Source organism: Lissotriton helveticus, chromosome 11, assembly GCF_964261635.1.
Source record: "Lissotriton helveticus chromosome 11, aLisHel1.1, whole genome shotgun sequence".
Lineage (NCBI taxonomy): Eukaryota > Metazoa > Chordata > Amphibia > Caudata > Salamandridae > Lissotriton > Lissotriton helveticus.
In genome coordinates this window covers 794,310,487-794,327,771 of record NC_136072.1, presented here as the reverse complement: position 1 = coordinate 794,327,771, position 17,285 = coordinate 794,310,487, and positions in this window count along the sequence as shown.

Here is a 17,285-nt window from a genome sequence, read left to right as displayed (position 1 = left end):
TAGTTACAACGACTTGCACTTGAGGGCGCTCTAGACTACAGAATAGTGTGATTTACTATTCCAACACCTTCCCTACTGTATCTAGACTGGAGTTGGAATAGTAAATCACACTATTCCTAAGTCCAGCGCCCTCCAGCGCAAGTCGTTGTAACGACTTGAGTTGTAAAAACAGCGATGTAATGTACCACAATCGAATTGATCGAGCTGTATCGTCATACATCCTTTTGTCAGGGGCTCCTGAGGTACAGCTACACTGATACACACATCTCTCTTCTTGACGGTCACCAAGGTCCACAGGGATCCCCCAGGAAGGTAAGTGGGTGTTGGCGGTCGAATGGCGACCAAGCACTATAACTTTATTTCCTGCTAAGTTCCCCAGCTGTTGCTGCAACCCACTCTCCAGATGTTGCAATCCTTTATCCTGACCCTCCCTTCGGGGACTACTGTGATAGGCGGGGCTTCAACGCAATATCTAACCCGACCTCAATGCCGCAACCGCCTCATATCCCAGCCGATGCACCAGTTCCACATGTTTGTCCTCCTGGGATGTCTAAATGGGTTTGTGCATGGCGATCCTGGCATCCTGCAGAGTGGCCCTACACACATCAGTCTGCGGCTCATAACAGAAAGTCGCGGATTGACTTACTGTGGTTGCCAGCTGCAGACCTTCTTTCTATCCAGTCTGTTTGAATCCTTTCACGCGGCATTCCTATTGATGGAATGGGGCACTCCGCCCCGCTTGGAGATTTAGTGCCTGGCATCTGAAGGCTCCTGAATGCATAACATCTGTATAAAAGAAATCACAGACCTTCTTCCAAATCAATGTGGAATCTGTGTCATCAGCGTTTACGCTATGGACATCCAGCAAGCCCTCCCTGAGGGGCTGACCTCGAAAGCCGGAAACTGCAACTGGAAAGCAGTCTGCGCCGCCGTGACATGGAGGAGACTTGTCACCTCCTGGTTATAGCACACACTGACCTGTGGTAGTTCTCCCTTGAGGAGGCAAAACAATGCTGGAGGGCTTCAACCCAAAGAGTATGAATTGAGTGATAAGTCCCGCAAATTGCAGTACTGGCTGGCAACCCGTGGCATCTCTGACAAAGTGGCACCCGCCATTTGGGACTCTTCCAACCACCTTCAGGAGGAGGTGCTCGATATCGCTCAGACTTTTGCAGCATTTTATCAAGCTCTCTACACTTGTGCCAGACACTCTTGCCAGAGAACCCCATTTTACGAGATATTCCGATGCCATCTGTCCACGACTCTTAATCCCTGGCATTAGATCTACCCTTAACCCAGGGGCAGCTCCTCCATTGGACTGTAACTCGAAGCAGCAAAAGATGCCCAATCCTAGCAAACAACACTAGCACTTTCAGATGAAGACATCAAGATACTAATGATATCTTACAATCTACTGGAAGCCCGTTTCACACAAGGCCAAATTCTAATACTGAAATCATCAGCAGTTTCAGAAATAGGCCTCAGAGGCAAAATAGGTCCTTAATCAGTCTCATGTCCTCAGGCCACTTGTTAAAATATGACCTCTCCTCATCTAAATGTCGTCTTCAAAATTGAGGAACAGAAGCCAAACAGACTTGGATCTGATACAGCACTATAACCTAGAACTAATATTCCTGACAGAAACGTGGCTTACAGGTGATTGTCCTTGGCCTTATCACACACCCTGAATATTAGATATTCTGCCTAGATCATGAAAGAAAAGTAAGTGGTGATGTCACTGTAATCTACAAACACTCCATTCAAGGTAGAAGTTTTCTACATTATGTGCCTTGCACCAGGAGATATAATCCTGTACAACTGATAGACAACTTGAGAAAAAATGCTCCAGTTAAACTTCATAGATATTTCTTTAGGGAATTTAACCTATGATGGGGATGACTCCTAAGCAACAGCGGTTTCACAACTGTCCATATTTCTATTCAAGAATGACCTCAAACAATATTGTTCAAACCCCAAACACCCACATAAAACGGGTCACAACTAAACCTCTCAATTTACAAAAAGACAATACTAGGGATCAAACCCCAATCAGTTTCCTGGTCCAACCATCATCTTGTTCCTTTTCACTTCCTTTATACCAAAATATCAATGTTGGGCCAACTGATAAAACAACTTGGTGAGAAACGTTCATGTTATTTATTTACCAGTCTGTTCTAGAATTCAATATCTCCTCAAAACTAACTACATATTCAACTGAGGAACTGAGCATGACAGTGCTTTATTGGTAACGAAACAAGAGCTGGGCCCAAGGTTTTGCACAGAAGCCCATGGTTAGTACCATTGAAGGTCAGGTTGCTGAACGCCAGGGCTGCATAATCTTGATTCCACCTCATGCCTCTTTAATCCAAAACCAGACACTGCCTATCTCTTTAGTCATGGAACTTCCTGCTTTCTCCCTTTGTCACAGTTTTTCCACCTTTTTCTTCCTCCTTCTCCCACGTGTGTTTTTCTCTCTCTTGCTCTAGGTCAAAGTCTGAGAAGGAAAAATAAGTTCTGGATCCACAAACGGAGTGCAGGTGGGCCCAACATGCAACCACCAGCTCAAATTAAGCTCGGGAGCATGAAATGTTCTCATCTATAGATAATTACAACCAAGCCATGTTAGAGATGACCGATAAACTTGCACTCCTGAAACTAAAAAATGTCATCAATATTAAATTGTCGAAATAGTACACCAGAGAGCTGAGAGACAAATGAAAATCCATCACAATATCAGAACTCCTTTGGCGTAAACAAACCTCAAAGCAGAACCTTGTTGCCATTTGTAATTATTGCTTAAACTTACAGAAAGCATATCTTTGAGGCCAAGACGGTCTTCGTCAGAACTGAAATGAATTCTGCAAAAAGTGTCCAAGGAAATGATGACACTGTGAGAAAATCCACAAGCTTAACTTTGGCAATAAATATCACAAATTCCAATGAGAATCACAAGAAATTAACTTATGGTCCTCATCAATATCATAATCCAAATTGAAGAGATGGACATCATATCCAACCAGAAGCATCCCACTTGTTTTACAGATCCTATCCCATCACAAGTTGTCAAAAACCTGAGCACGTTTATCACCCCATACCTACCCCCACAGTGCCACTAACTCAGTTCAACAAAGTGTGGTCCAAATTGGTTGAAAATTGGTCAGGTCATTCCTCTACTCAAAAACCCAAAAGCAGAACCAGGAGACATGAACAATTTCCTTTTGATTTCAAACCTCACATTTTAGCAACATTTTTCAAAAGATGTGTCAAAAGAACATAGCTTTCAAAATGAATTCCAATTGAGATTCCAGTCCAGATGCAGGACCGAAACAGTGATGCTTCAAGTATTAGACAATTTGCCTTAACAGAGGCAAATCTTTCCTCTACGAGCTCCTTGATCTATCAGCAGCATCTGTCACCAGGAACCATTCTTTCTTGCTGAAAATAATGGAAGAAAATGGGGATCAGTGACACAGTTCCTGGCTGGTTCAAACCCTATCTTGATCACTTCTCACAAGGTAAACTCACATTAAACAGGAGTTCATCAAGGATCCATCTCCTTTCCGACTCTCTTCAGTTTATAGTTGGGACTTCTGTTCTACCTCCTAAAACAGCGGGAAACAACCATTACAACGCAACTTTTACAACGCACTACCATTACAACGAAACTTTTACAACGCAAAAACCATTACAACGCATGTATTTACAACGCATGTTTTTACAACGCAGGTACCTTTACAACGCATACCATTACAACGTAAGTATTGGTAAGTATATAATTATATTTTAAATTTTATATGTTTGGGTTTTTTAAGGGGTATTTTTAGGGTTCAGGGTCAGTTTTCAGTTTTTGGGTAAAGGGGCATTTTTAGGGTTCAGGGTCAGTTTTCAGTTTTTGGGTAAAGGGGTATTTTTAGGGTTCAGGGTCAGTTTTCAGTTTTTGGGTAAAGGGGTATTTTTAGGGTTCAGGGTCAGTTTTCAGTTTTTGGGTAAAGGGGCATTTTTAGGGTTCAGGGTCAGTTTTTAGTTTTTGGGTAAAGGGGTATTTTTAGGGTTCAGGGTCAGTTTTCAGTTTTTGGGTAAAGGGGTATTTTTAGGGTTCAGGGTCAGTTTTCAGTTTTTGGGTAAAGGGGTATTTTTAGGGTTCAGAGTCAGTTTTTAGTTTTTGGGTAAAGGGGTATTTTTAGGGTTCAGGGTCAGTTTTCAGTTTTTGGGTAAAGGGGTATTTTTAGGGTTCAGGGTCAGTTTTCAGTTTTTGGGTAAAGGGGTATTTTTAGGGTTCAGGGTCAGTTTTCAGTTTTTGGGTAAAGGGGTATTTTTAGGGTTCAGGGTCAGTTTGGGGTTTTTGGGTAAAGGGGTATTTTTAGGGTTCAGGGTCAGTTTGGGGTTTTTGGGGTACAGGGGTATTTTTAGGGTTCAGGGTCAGTTTTGGGTTTTTGGGTAAAGGGGTATTTTTAGGGTTCAGGGTCAGTTTTGGGTTTTTGGGGTACAGGGGTATTTTTAGGGTTCAGGGTCAGTTTTGGGTTTTTGGGGTACAGGGGTATTTTTAGGGTTCAGGGTCAGTTTTGGGTTTTTGGGGTACAGGGGTATAAGGTAAAAATAAAATAAAATTAAATTTAAATTAAATCAATTAAATTAAATTAAATTAAATTAAATTATATTATTTTCAATTATTTTAAATTAAAAAAAAATAATATATACTTACCAATACTTACGTTGTAATGGTATGCGTTGTAAAGGTACCTGCGTTGTAAAAACATGCGTTGTAAACACATGCGTTGTAAAAGTTTTTGCGTTGTAAAAAATTCGTTGTAATGGCATGCGTTGTAAAAGTATGAGTTGTAACGTCATACATCCAAAACAGCCACTATGTGTTTCATCATTATGCATATGACACTCTGCTATAATTTAAAATAACCTCAACAGAAGACATAGCATTTTTCTAAGCCGTTCAAAGATCTTCATGCTTAGACGCAATTGACTAATCACCTGAAACCGAGCCACCAAAAAAACTGAAATCCCGCTGCTCTCTCCATCACAATACAACATTCATTTTCAAGTGTGAATGAATGAAAGTAATCTACTGGCCTACAAGCCATCTAATATCAAGAGTGAAATATTTGTGAGCTTCGCCCTGAACAAATACCTAAACCCGCATACTTGTAATAATGTCCTACCATGAGGTGTTCATTTTCAAATTCAACTCCTTCAGAGTGTCCCTTAACCCAAAATAATGTACAGACTCAGATCCTCTTGAGGCCCAGTTGGGGCAACCCTTACTGTAGGAAAGTGCCTTTTTTGTATTGTCACCCACCCCCAGTAAACTTTTTGCCTCAGTGCTGATGGCTATGACTCTGAAAGTGCACTAGAGCCAGCTGCCCGGTGCCAGTGCTCTCTCTCCTAAAACTGTTATATGTGAATTGGTAATCCCATTTGGCAGGGACTTATAAGTCCCTGCCATTGCAGACTGCAGGAACAGTGCAAACTGCTTGAACTAGACTTTGCCCCCACCATGTGTGGCAAGGTCAAAGCACTAATTTGAATATATACCAGTCACCACTAGGGTAGACCTTCTGTGCCCAGGAGACAAGGTATATTACATTAAAGGTGAGGACATGTGAGTTCAAGCTTATATGTCCCTATAGTAGCCTCCATTAAAGACTACTATAAGTGATAAGCGGTTAATAGGATAACATGGGCTGGCACCCACCCCCCCCCCCCCTAGGTTGCCAAAATATTTCGTACTTGGTATCTAACAACGTGTCTCATCACCCCTGACATGATTCTCATACCATGGTTGATGTGGCATGCACCTAGGAGGCTACCTTAGGGGTTGCTCACCTGGTTGCCCCAGCCTTTCCTGGGCTATGGCTTGCAGGCTGCAGCTGCTACCGCAAAGACATGGATCTGACTCCCTGTTAGGAAGTGAGAACATTCCCGCGAGTCAGAAACAAAGGCCTGGACGGGAAGGAGATGACATCTACCTCCTTCACAGTATGGCTAGTGAAGTGGCAGATCAAAGCAGTGAGTTTCAAAGCATTCACTGCCACTGATATGCATCCAGGCTGCCTCCCAAAGGAGTAAATAGCCGTCCTCCTGCCCCCAGGTAGGTGGAGGTGGGAAAATGATGTAATCAAAAGGTGTACACCCTGAAAAGGCAAGCCACACCTCTAGGGTGGGCTACCTGGCCTGTATTGCTGAGGAAGACTTCTGCCGTTTTTAAAAGTGGTAGAATAAAGGGTTCTGGGTAGAAAAGGTGACACACACCCCGATGTAGTCGCCTCAGGGACAGATTAGCCGCTGGAGCTATTATTCCATTGGCCAGTTGCACCCACACCCCTAACACCCCTACATTTAGGATTAAAGGGGCACTCCTGACACCAGAACCTCAGTTCTAATCTGACTTGCCACAAGGACAAAAGAAGAGCCAGTGACTGCGACAACAGGATATGCAGAAAGCAAAGGCACAAAACTCTGCACCTCTGGCAACCTTCCTGGAACTGCACGACTGTGACTAGTCCCGGACCACAGACCAGTTCCCCCACACAGAGGGACACCTTTGAGAGACAAAGGCAACTTCACACTCCCTTGGACTTGTGGCACTAGTCCCCTGCAGTCTGCAGGTAAAAACATACTAGAACCAAAGAATCTCTGGCCATCGGGCCTGCTGGGAGATAGCCCAACAGTAGATGATCCAGAGCATTGTGGGAGATGTAGTCCTGACCTCTATAGAAAGTTTCAGGTGGCTACCATTCTTCCCTGCACCTCCGGGCGTAGAAACAACTTCTTGCCGACTTTACTCCTGCCAATGCTTGCTGGTGGCAAGTCTGGAAACAACCACCTTTACTCGACGCTGCACCATGAGGAAACTCCGCAACACCTTCATCCGACGCCAGCAGTGACTTCATTGTCGACTTTTTTAACCTGTTTCCTCACCAGCAATGTGTAAGCAGTAAAACCAGCGTCGCCGCGACTCCTGCATCAGCACCTCCCACAGCCAGGACAACTCTGCACATGGGCTTCTGGAGCCAGGTAAAATTAAAGACTGTTCTGGCTTGATCCTGGGACCCGCATCACCTTAACCTTCCTTGGGCAAAACGCAACTCGACCTGCAAGTGTCCGATTGTCGCTAGTGCTTTTTCCCATTGACCATTATGCTAAAGTTCTGCAGTAGTGAATTGCTGTGATTTATTTATCCTTATACATTCCTTAACTCCGGTTATATGTATCCGATTGTGTTAGTTTTGGTGTATAAATTAATATGCTTAACACATGCTCCTCTAGTAAAGCCTGACTGCTCTTTGCCTCTCTACCAGGACTGAGCTAAGGATTTATTACTGAGAAACCAAGGACCATCTTTGGGGGATTAAGAGAGCATTATATAGTGAAACCTACTCAGTATCACTGCATAATACTCCACTTTCCCATACTTACTGCCTGGGATAACCCCAAAAAGTTAAAAGCAGTCTTCAACTTTGTGGTTAGACTTGTTACAGGTGCAGAAAGATCACACCACATCATCCAAACCCAGTCAATCTAAAATAACTACCGATTGAGACCAGGAGCTTATTCAAACTGGCATGCATAGTGTAGAATTTTGCACAGAACCTTTGGAAATTATCTGCCTCAGAAACTAACCAATTCAGAAGAGCTCACAGAATCTCCTCAGTGATGACTCTCTTCAGTTGGAAACATCCTCATTCAAAAAAAGAAAAAAACGAGCAATGAAGCAAGGTTTCTCGGGGTATACTCTCAAGGTTTGGAATTTGTTCCATACAACCATAAGGGCAAAACCCTATTATGAAAACTTTAAGAAGGAAATTAAAGATCTCCATTTTCAATAACACTTTCCAGAATTGATGGTGTCGATTGTTGTCTTCAGAAAGACAGGCAAAAGTTCTGAGACCCTAGAGAGCTTTACACTATATCATATTTGTAAACCTCCTGATGTGTTCTACTGTTTACTAAATAAAGTAAATAACTAAATTGATCAGAGTTGATGCGGGCCATGACTCACAAGAGACAAAGGCTCATATGAGTCATGATGCCCCTTCATTTCCCAACAGCAGTAATAAATAGCATATTACACTCTGCGCTTCTGCATTTATAGTTTATGCTCTGTTTTTTTTTGTACATACTTATTGTAAACAAAGGTATTTAAACAAAACCAAAATACAAAGGTTTAATTTGCTGCAGTGCAGTAAAATAACGTTGAAGAGGCATGTGGCTATTAGTAGCTATTGTTTTCTGTGCAAAGTCATTGCACCGTGCAATTTGTGAGGCAGTAATCAGTATTTTGTGGTTAATTTCACAGTAGTGTAGTTATAACAATGAATGTGATATTTTCATTTTTAGTAATAAATGTGGGAATGTGTGTTTACTAGTACAGGTGCTCTAAACAGCATGCTGTTGAGCCACTTGTATTGTGTCCTGTCTGTGTTCTTATTGCTAGTAGTATTAACACATGTCCTCATTGTGTCTCTACTGTTAGGGGTGGGTGCAGTTTATAGGCCCTCTCACTGTGCTAGTTATTGATGATATTGATATTTACCTTAATGTTTTTGTTTTGTTAGTGCTACATTTTATGTATACATTCATTGTGCCAGTTAATGCATCTCTTTACTTGTACCCTCAATGTGTCCATTTGTGCTGCTATCTATATGTGCCCTTACCCCTAATGTTAGGACTGATACCTCCGAGATTTGATTCCTTACGTTATTCCTGTTATTACTGTGGCTACTTGTATGTACCCTCGTTGGTACAATTATTTAGTGCAGGTTCAGTCCCTGTGTTTAGTGCAGCTATGAATATGAATACCTATTGCCCTCTGTGGTTAGTGCTACTATATGCACTGCCACTATGTCCATTTATGGTGTTATCTTATATGTATCTACACAACTGGAAAGACAGAGGCACCGGACCTGGTCATGTCCTCCACATCTAAGCATAAACACACTACGAATAGCCAGATTACTAGAAAATAACAAGCATTTACAATGCAACGGTTTCGCCTTTGGAAAAGTTAGAGCTATTGGCATTGTAAACGACAAAATTTGTATTTATGTGCTGGTTTTGAAAACACATAAATAAATGGCATTGTCATTTACATTGCCAATAGCTTAATCTCTCGCAAAGATTAGGTGTTCATCCAATCCTTGGCCTCTCTGCAAAGGCACTGAGCAAAGGTCACGAAGGCACTGAGCAAAGGTCACGTATACCGGCTGCAGTTGTTCAATGCAAACGTGTGGTTAGGGTGGCGATCTACGCAAACGTTAGTGTGCATGTTTAAGTCATATCCTTAATTAAATAGCCCCGTTCCTTTCATGCCTCTCACTTTTTTCCATCCCACTTAAAGCCCTGCGCACCGTAATGAATGACCGAGATGAACTACAGCAAAGGTCCTAGACAGCAGCCTGCTCTCCTGCGGAGAATGTCGTGCGAGGCGAACACTCGTCTGCAGAGAGAGGCTGCCACCAGGTAGAGACCCCTTCCCACTCATTATGGTCAAAACCCACCCAACGGTGCGCAACGGCACATAAACTGATAGTTTATGAGCAAATCGATAGTAATCGTTGTGTTAATCGACAAATTTGGCGAAAATCACTTAGGTGCCTAAGTTGGAAGAGGCAGTCAAGTAATTAGCTCCGTATCCCAATAAGCTTAGGAGCCGCATTGGGAGGTGAGAATGCCTAACAAATGCAAACACCCACGAATTTCAGTGACCCGTCACGTCACCTACTCCCAACTGGGTGTCACTTTAGGTTTTTAAGTAGGCTGCAGCACAGCGGGTGTCGCTTGTGTTTACACAGGATCGGGAGCAAGAGCTCTCGAGTCACTGAAGAGGTTATTTGAGGTAAGGATGTATTGTTCATAGTTTGATGGGTTTCTGTACTCGTAAAATTGCGCGGAGTAAAGCCCGTGCCTCTAGTGATCGCACGTCACGACCGGCGGCGGCACGAGCTTCAGACATGGTACCGATAAGTACTGGATGCGTCCCTCGCACCGAGAACAGCCACAGGAAGAAGATATATAGATTTAGAAACTATGACACGTATTTACTGGGATCTGTACTGATGTAACCTCATTTAACACGTGTCACGGCGGAGTCACCAAATGCCTTGGCGCTCACGCCTCACAGGGCTCTGAGGTGACCTCGCCGGCCTCCGTGACACCAGTAATTGAGCAGCGCAGCCTGTTTGTGTAGGCTTTCCCTCGTTTTTCAGAGCACTCTCCAGCGCTACCTCGAGTGACTCAACTCCTCAACTTGCTGTGTCACGAGCACAGCGTTACAAAAGCGCCATTGTTTACCAGCACGCTGAGTTTCCTTTACCGCCCACGCTTCTCTCCATCGTATCGGACTGCGTGTAAACACACCTTACAGACACGTGGGGCTCTGCCTCCCGGAGTCTATACCCATTCAGGGCTCCATGAAATGCAACGGTTCTTCCAACCCCGTTTATACTTTAAATGGCCTGATCCGCCGCATATTTTCAGTAAACAGAAGGAGAGATGCGATTTGTCGCTGTTCAATAAAGCACTAATTGAACAAGCCCCCGCCCTGGAGCAGAGAAGAGCAAAGTAGGTGATCAGCAGCAAAATTCAAGGACCCGAACGCTATGCTTTCACATGAAAAATGGCAGCCGCAAACATCCTCAAAAAAAAAAAAAAAAGAAACACCCACTATGGCCCACCTCTGCATGACATTCTAAAAGGGGCAGGATGAGTAAAAATCGCCGGAACGCCCACGAATCTGCTCCCACAATGACTGACGCATCTCTGTTCCAATGGCTAGCCTCCATTTATGGAGCTAGCCAATGGAACAGAGAGGCGGGACAAAGCCCCAGACTGTTCTCAAAAGATTTCGCCTGCGCGAACGCTGCTGCGCAGCGGATCGCCAGGCGAAACCTAAAAAGGGTGTGGGGATTACACTACTTAAATCAAAAAAAGAATTTTGAGAAATCACCTAGCCCACAACTTTGAGCAATGCTTCATCATAGGCAGTTTTTCACACCATGGTAGGTAAATTCCACCATGGTGGATTCTACCATTGCTTGAGTTCTTAAATACGTGATTTTGGAGAGACATATATATCCAATTCCACTTATACAAATTTTGCAGTATACCGGGAGTATCCATCTTTTATTGTGGGTATCACATATATAATTAAAAGCACTTCTTGTTTCAGGTATAGTATGAGATATAATGTCTCATCTACCCTTAAAATTATGCCAAAATGTGTCGACTATGTAACAAGCCCGTTCAGGTCTCAGGTTTTCGTCACAGCTACTCTGATCCCCGCCTAACTACTCGGTCATTCCATGCAGTCAAATAAGGCCTAATGCGCTCACCTTTCTGTATCTCTTCAGTGAGAGATAAACCTGTAAATAAGATAACTGCAACACAGGGAGGCAAAAAAGTATAAGAGACTTTTTCTGTAGGGCTAGAACACTCACCCAAGGTGTGTAGATAAGCCAATACATTCTACTTGTTTTATCGAAAATTAGCAGTTGAAAACACCATTCCAACCTCCATTGCACTAATCTTGATGAGAAAGTGCATCAAGTGCAAGGTAACTGCAAAAAAACTCCTGAAAAGCACAACACTCATGAGCATTGTTAGGTTATAAACTCAAACGTATGTGTGTAACATTCATTTATCCTGGCCGTAAGGTGTTGAAGCTATTCCTGGTCAGATTAGGGAGATACTACCCTGTAGTCAGACACTGATAGAAGCATGCAAATATAGGAGCAGGCAGGGGAAGAAATGAAATAATCTCTTGTGAGATAGTAGGTATCATAGCATAAATAGTGCTGGTGACAGTCCTAATAGCTTTTATAATTACATTTCTCATCACTCACTGTGAACGGGTTTTAAAATAGATTTTTCTATTTATTTATGCCGGTCCATCAAAAACAAATTATTTTTCATCTACATAACCGTACTCACAATCAATTAGGGCAAAACGACACCAGCGTACCGTAACACACGTAAAAATAGCATTATGCCCGTGGAGGGTACCCAGGAATTATGTCTGTTATCCCAGTCCTCTATTGGTTAAAAAAAATGTTTGTCATGTGAGGAGAGTTCAAGCCTCCCACCCGGGGCCCGCTTACTTTGTGAAGGGGATGTGCCCACCTATAGTTCTTCATGTCTGCAGGCCGCCAAACGATAATAGTATTCTAGCAGCTCGTTTTAAAGTCCCATCGTGATCCCATATCGTGGGACATCTACATCATCATGTGACATTACGCAACCATGTAAGAGGCTGTATACAATTGAAATTGTTGGGAAGTGTAGTTCTCAGTTCATATCTATGCCATCTCATGCCATTCCATGACCACATGAGTGGGCATATGCAATGGAGGTATTTGGAAATGTAATTCCCAGTTCTTTTATCAGTCGTAAGTGGGGCTACTTGCACCCAAGTGTCAGCGTCACGACTTTCTGTGACATATTTTTTCTTAAAAACAAAAGAATAATGTCAAGGCCTTGAATCCTCAGGATCGGATGTTGCTATGTATGATCCACCTCCTGATAGCTCCAAAGTCTGGTTCATGTAATACAGACTTAATGGAGTGATCAAGCGGGGAAGGTAAGGAAGGGGACAATGGGGAAGGAGACCTGCAACACAAAAAACAGCAATAATACTAAGGATAATGTGCGTACCCATGGACTCTTAATGTATTGAATTTATACACAAAAATTAGGGCTTTTGGAGCACACCACTCATCCTTATTTAGTCTTCACTATATTCATCACTCCTCAGGGTATACGTAACCCTCTACTCGAAAATAGAGACAACTCAACAATATTAATCAAACTAGAAATCCAGATAGATCAGTCTTCTTGCTGTTCAGCAGTCTTTTATTCATATATAGAAAATGTAAAAAAACTCCCAGCACACGATTTGCCGACATGTGTTTCGTCTTTTTCTAAGACTTTTTCAAGGCATGAACGTTAAATCCAAACGCCAGGATATTAATTGGACCAAAATTCGTCATGCGAACCAATGTAAGAAGCCGGAATCACCAGTCTGCCGCTAGGCCTTCCTAAACCAGTTCTAAATAACACAAGTGGAATCCCGGGCACAGTCCTGATCCGTGCAGGGAATAGAGAAGGTTCAGTAAATTTCAAAGCTGGACGTGGGCAATCAATTAGCCACTATAATTCGTTAATCTTCGTTAATCTCCTGCATGACAAATAATCAGCATCTTTATAATCTTCAGAGTTAATGAAGAATCCTATTGACTTTTTAGTCCATTCTGGTGCACTGTTTTGTTATGCGGAGGAACTAAAACGCAAATATTTCTCATTTTGTGCTTTGTGTGGAATCAAATTGTGTCACTTCGCTGATGGTTCTCAGTCCTAGAGGCGTGAATGCTATATCAACCATGTGGCAACCGTTTACAGAATTTTTGATGAATGATGATGCCAAAGGCAACAAATGTGACTATCTTCAGTCGTATATTGATAGTGATTTGAAAAAAAATACACTCTACTGCATTCTTAGATTTTTACAGGAAAACATGACTGCTGTAGTGGACATAATAAAAAATTAGAGTCTGAAAAAAGCCTTGTCTACTAAGTGTTCAGCATAGTTCATGTAGATGTGACACATCTCCTTGAAAGTAGGCTGAGCGACACTTTTATTATCATTAGCACTGCAAAATATTCCATGACAGAGTGCTTGCCACTTGGTAAGCACAGAAATGTTGAGGAGCAATTCAGGAAATTCTATTTTACAATGTATGAGAAATGGCTTTGAATAATACATAGAAATTTCCCTTCACTAAACATGCCATTTGAAGTCAACGAAGCCTCACTGTGGTAATCTGCACAAGTTCTAGATCCCTTCTGTAAAGGGGAATTTTCTCTGGACCACTTCAATAATTCTGAGGGTTTATGCGCCCAGTTCAATGCATTTGATAGAGAACCTATCCCTGATAATCACAATCTACAAGTTCCCCAGTATTAGCATGGAAAACTATGTCAGTGGCCAGAGTTAGCAAATTGTGTACTGGCTGTTTTAGCATTGCCCACCTAAAGTGCCAATGTTGAGAGGGCCTTTCACAAATAAAAGTTTACATGGGAAGGAAAGAGCAAGCGTGCATGACCAAAGACTCACTTAAGAGGTATTAATGGTGTCCTACAATAAGTTTGATTTGTAAAAATTTATTTGGATCTCATATAAACTGTACGTACACCGTCGATATACCATGCACTATCAGTGCAGAAAGCAAGCAATAATAAAAGCAAAATGTTCCATAAACACCGGAAAACACTATATATGCTGTTTTTAATGGCGCGAAAATGTGTAACCACTGCTAACCACGTTTTTTTTAAGGTACTGAAAACACTGAAAGAAACCCACCAGAATTTATCAAAAATAGAAACTGAAACCAGGAAGGAATATGCTACTTACCAGTATGCATCTGTTCTTGGCATGTAGGGCTGCTGACATTCACAGCTTGTGCATAGATCGCCGCCTAGTGTTGGGTCCGGATGATTGCACATTGTTGTCCTGGAAGAGTCTTCGAAGTATCACGAGATAGGTGGCTCCTCCCCTGGACTACAGTGCGCATGGGCATCCTCTCCATCCTCAGATTGTTTTTCGCCATTGTGGCAGGGATGGAGTATGATACAGTAAATGATGTCCATGCTAGAGATTAAGTCTGAGTGCTACAGCTGCGACAGGCACCGGGAGGAGGGAGGGCGATGTGAATGTCAGCAGCCCTACATGCTAAGAACAGATGCATACTGGTAAGTAGCATATTCCGTTCGAAGCATGTGGGCTGCTGAATTCACATCTTGCGCATAGAATGTATAGCAGTGTCCTCCTAGCGGCAGTTGCCCGTGCCAGCTGCAGCAGTCTGAAAAGAGTTTTGAGTACAGCTTGCCCTACAGCTGCTTGCTGTTTGGAGTGTACATCTACGCAGTAGTGTTTGGTAAATGTATGTATGGTAGTCCATGTGGCTGCCCTACATATGTCTTCTAGAGGAATGTTTCCCAGGAAAGCCATGGATGCCCCTCACTTGCGTGTTGAATGCGCTCTTGGGGGAACTGTTAATGTGCGTTTAGCTTTTTGATAACAGATTTGTATGCACTTAACAATCCATCTGGCTATACCTGATTTGGAAATGGGGTTGCCTTTGTGCTGTGGTGAAAAGGCAACAAATAGTTGCTTAGTCTTCCTGAAAAGTTTAGTTCCGTCTATATAGTACAGAAGAGCTCTTTTAACGTCTAGGGTATGTAGAGCTCTTTCTGCAACGGAATCTGGATTAGGGAAGAATACTGGCAGTTCTATAGCTTGATTGATGTGAAACTGGGACACCAACTTTGGCATAAAATTAGGGTTAGTTCGCAGCACTACCCTATTTGCGTGAATTTGTATCAACGGCTCCTGAATAGTTAGGGCTTGCAGCTCACTAACTCTTCTGAGTGATGAAATTGCCACTAGAAAAGCCACTTTCCACGTTAGGAATTGTATCTCACAGGAGTGTAGAGGTTCAAAAGGTGGTCCCATTAGTCTGGTTAGAACCACGTTGAGGTTCCAGACGGGTGAAGGTGGGTGTCTTGGAGGAATGATTAGTTTGAGTCCCTCTAGGAAAGCTTTAATAGCAGGTACTCTGAAGAGGGAAAGGTGCTGCCTGTTCTGAAGATAAGCTGCCACCGCAGCTAAATGTATACGGATGGAACTGTAAGCCAGATTGCATCTGTGTAAATGTAAGAGGTAACATATGATGTTTTGAGTAGATGCATCTAGCGGATTTATGTAATTATTGTTACAATAGATGACAAATCGTTTCCACTTTGCCGCATAGCATGCTCTAGTAGTAGGTCTCCTTGCCTCCTTGATAATATTCATACAGTCGGGAGACAAGTTTAGGGAACCAAACTCTATGACCTCAGGAGCCAGATCGAAAGGTTCAACTGTTGCGGATCTGGGTGCTGAATGTTGCCATGGCTCTGCGTTAAAAGACTGGGTGTTAACCGCAGCCTTTGATGAGGAACCACAGAAAGTTCTAGGAACGTGGTGTACCATGGTTGCCGCGCCAATGTTGGAGCAACTAGGATCAGTGTCATTGAGTGTTGTCGCAGTTTGCGTGCCAGTAGTGGTATGAGCGGGGCTGGGGGAAAAGCGTACGCAAACTTGCCTGACCAATTCATCCATATTGCATTGCCCTGAGACTGCGGATGTGGAAACCTGGCGGCGAAGCTTCGGCATTTTGCGTTTTCCCTTGTGGCGAACAGGTCTATTTCTGGGTGACCCCACTTTTGGAAGTACGGTTGCAGCACTGAGGGATGTATCTCCCACTCGTGCATCTGGTGGCTGTGTCTGCTGAGCAGGTCCGCCATTTGGTTGTCCCTGCCTGGGAGGTGTTTCGCCATGAGGAAGATGTTTCTCTGAATGGCCCACTTCCACATGCTTTGCGCTAGATGGGACAACTGTGGAGAGTGTGTCCCCCCCCTGCTTCTGTATGTAGTACATGGCAGTCATGTTGTCCATCCGGATTAACACGACCTTGTTGCACAAGTGTACCTTGAAAGCCTTCAGTGCCAGAAAGATTGCCATCAGTTCCAGCAGGTTGATGTGCATCCTTTTTTGCTGTGTTGTCCATAGTCCCTGCACTGTGTAATGGAGGACATGAGCTCCCCATCCTAGGAGAGATGCGTCCGTTGTTAGCACTATTTGTGGTACAGGTTCTTGGAACGGTCGTCCCTTGCAAAGGTTTTGTGGGTTCCACCAATGCAGAGAGCTGTATGCACGACCGGTCACCAACACTAGGTCTTTCAATTGTCCTTGAGCCTGGTTCCACTGACGTGCTAAGCATTCCTGAAGCGGACGCATGTGTAGTCTTGCGTGAGGGACTATGAAGATGCAGGAGGCCATTATGCCTATGAACTGCATAAACACCCTTGCCGTGAGCGAGTGTTGGGGTCTGAATTTCTGAATGAGTAACAGAATGCTGTTGACTCTTGCAGAGTTTGGCTGCGCCTTTGCCGCCAGAGTGTTTATTGTTGCTCCCAGGTACTGTTGTACGTGGGCGGGCTGAAGATGAGACTTTGGGTAGTTTAATGAGAATCCGAGGCTGTGTAGGAGGTGAATAGTGCAGTACACGTGACTGGCACATTGCTGGGCTGACTTTGCTTGGATGAGCCAGTCGTCCAGATAGGGGTAGACGGGAATATGGTTTCTCCGTAGGTGTGCAGCCACTGTCGCTAGGCACTTGGTAAACACCCTGGGGGCTGTAGTCACCCCGAAAGGCAGTACTTTGAACTGGTAGTGC